The sequence below is a fragment of the Macrobrachium rosenbergii genome, chromosome 31, assembly GCF_040412425.1.
Source record: "Macrobrachium rosenbergii isolate ZJJX-2024 chromosome 31, ASM4041242v1, whole genome shotgun sequence".
NCBI lineage: Eukaryota > Metazoa > Arthropoda > Malacostraca > Decapoda > Palaemonidae > Macrobrachium > Macrobrachium rosenbergii.
Genome location: NC_089771.1, coordinates 29,323,013 through 29,325,876, shown reverse-complemented (window position 1 = coordinate 29,325,876; position 2,864 = coordinate 29,323,013). Strand labels below are relative to the sequence as shown.

The following is a 2,864-nucleotide window of genomic DNA, read 5'->3' as shown; positions in this document are numbered from 1 at the left end:
AGGGAACATTTTCCTACCTTTTGACGTGTGTGTGTGTGTGTGTATGTATGTATGTATGTATATATATATATATATATATATATATATATATATATATATATATATATATGTATATATATATATATATATATATATATATATATATATATATATATATATATATATATATATATATATATATACACACACACACACACTACAATTAGGGGATTCCATTTACGACCAAATGTTAATTATATTCGACCAGCCACACGATTTAAAACCACAGAAAAAAAAAAAACGACTCTGAAGCTTTAATCCTGAAATGATGCAGAGCAATTTCCATTAACTCAAAAATACAATGCACAATTTACAACTGCAATTTTGAGACTTGTTTTCTTTAAAAACGGCGACTGCATCACACGGTTTACATAATTTATATAAATTTTCCACTGAAGCCTCCAAGAATCACCGTTTCATACTCAGTCACAGGAGGCAGCGACCGTCGAATAAATTAAGACAGTGATGAACTGTCACCAATTTAAATAATCAGTGAAACATTCTCCCTTGGCTTGTTGGAATGGAATAGAGTTTAGGCCAAAGGCCAGCACTGGGAACTATGAGGTCATTAAGCTCTGGAAAGGAAACTGATAGGAAGTAGGTTTGAAAGGTGTAACCGGAGGAAAAGCTCGTGGCTGCACTATGAAAGAATTGTAGATTGCTAGATGGAAGAAAGATAATATGAGTGGAGGTACAGTAAAAGGAATGAAAGGGGTTGCAGCTAGGGGTCTAAGGAAGGGACGCCGCAAAGAGCCTTTAGCAATAGCTACAGTGCCCCTGGCTTGTTGAACTGCTATCACGTTATCACACAAATACCAGATTAGTAATGAGTTGCGATAGCCCGCTTTGTGGCAGGACTGATCCCTGATATGTACGTAGAATTTAGTGTTTACAATCTGACATAGTAAAAAGGAGAGGGATTAAAAAAAAAAGTATAAAAACAGTTCGCACACAAATGTGTTTTTTTTTTTCAATCAAAGCATTTTACAGTTTAGTTCTTTAATAGTTTACTCTGCAAGGCACATGAGAAAATCTGGAGCCTATGCAATTATTCGAGGCCTGTTACTCCCTTTCAAGTTTTCTCCACAGTTTTACTACAATTTAATATCTTATAGAGCTTTCGACACCTTCCTCGTCTCGATCAATCTAACATCAATATTCGGGGAGGCATATGAAGCCTCTGGGGGACGATCTGTAATACTTCAAGATATTACAGTCTACTGCGATTGTTTATCACCACGATTTCAAGACTAACGTGGCTATGAGGTGGAAACTTGGCTGTCATGAACGTTCCACTTAGGCTATATATTTCTGCTGGTAGTTACAACCGTAAAAATAACGACTACAAATCTCTTTTACTGCTTTTGAAAATAATGATTAAACTGCGGAGAATTGTCTGTATACAATTCCGCATCACATCGTGATACGTAACGGCAATGTGAATGACGTCAATGTTCCCTTTTCAAAAGGAGCTTGACGACGGTCGAAAGGCCACTCTCTTCCACCGGCCTTGTGGCGCAACGGATAACGCGTCTGACTACGGATCAGAAGATTCCAGGTTCGAATCCTGGCAAGGTCGCAGAGTTCCTTTTCGTCGTTTTACCGATACGGTATTGAACTTGTGAATGAAAACATACGATACGATGCGTTAGTAAACGAGAGCGCTCTTGGCAATGAACTTTTGCCCGTCATTTTCCCGTGGGATTCGCTTATACACTGAAGTCACGTGCATCTACTGTGATTTTGTATGCTTACGTTCAATATTTCACATTGCCCGACCCGAAAAACCAGTTTTAAATTATGTCTCACTCGAAAAAAAAAACTTCAATCTCGTTTCTAAGTGTTTTTGACTCCAAAAAACCACTTTTGAATCGTGTTTCCAACTCGAAACAAAACACTTTTGAATCGTGTTTCCGACTCGAAAAAAAAAACTTTGAATTGTATTTCTGACTCGAAAAACCACTTTTGAATCGTGTTTCTAACTCGAAAAAAAAACACTTTTGAATCGCGTTTTTGACTCGAAAAAACGCTTTTGAAGTGTTTCTGACTCGAAAAAACCACTTTTGAATCGTGTTTCCGACTCGAAAAACCACTTCTAAATCTTGTTTCTGACTCGAAAAACCACCATTAAATCGTGGTTCTGACTCAAAGCCCACTTCTCAATCGTGTTTACGACTCAAAAGCCATTTTCATGTCGTGTTTGCTCGAAAAGCCACTTTGAATCATGATTCTCACCTGAAAACCCACTTTTAAATTGTAATTGACTCGAAAAACAAGTTTTCAATCGTGTTTCTGACTCGAAAATCCTTTCCAATCGCGATTCTGAATCGTAAAACCACTGTTTGTAATTCTCACTCGAAAAAAACACACTTTTAAATCGAGATTCTGACTAAAATAACACTTTTAAATCGTGTTTCTGAATAAAGAAAAAAATTTTAAATCGTGACTCCGACTCAAAAATTTTTTTAAATCGTTTCTGAAAAAAAAATTTCCAATCACGATTCTGAAAAAAAAAACTTGAATAGTGATTCCGACTCGAAAAAAACTAAACTCGTGATTATGGAAAAAATTTATCATGCTTTGAAAATTTTTTTTTTCAACCGTGTTTCTGAAAAAAAACTTTTCAGTTGTGATTGACTAAAAAAAAACTTTTAAATCGTGTTTGACAAAAAATTTTTCAATCGTGATTCTGCCTCAAAAAAACTTTTATCTCGTGTTTCTGAAAAATATAAACCTTTTCAATCGTGATTCTGACTAAAAAAAAAACTTAAATCGTGATTCTGACTAAAAAAAAAAAAAAAATCTTTTAAATCGTGTTTCTTACA

General features: G+C 35.2%; 1 non-coding gene across 1 annotated transcript; it reads left to right on the top strand.

Moving 5' to 3' along the window:
* Positions 1 to 1,545: 1,545 nt before the first annotated feature.
* TRNAR-ACG (transfer RNA arginine (anticodon ACG)) lies at positions 1,546 to 1,618 on the top strand. The gene has a single exon. It is a non-coding gene; the product is annotated as a tRNA-Arg (tRNA).
* The last annotated feature ends 1,246 nt before the right edge of the window (positions 1,619 to 2,864 follow it).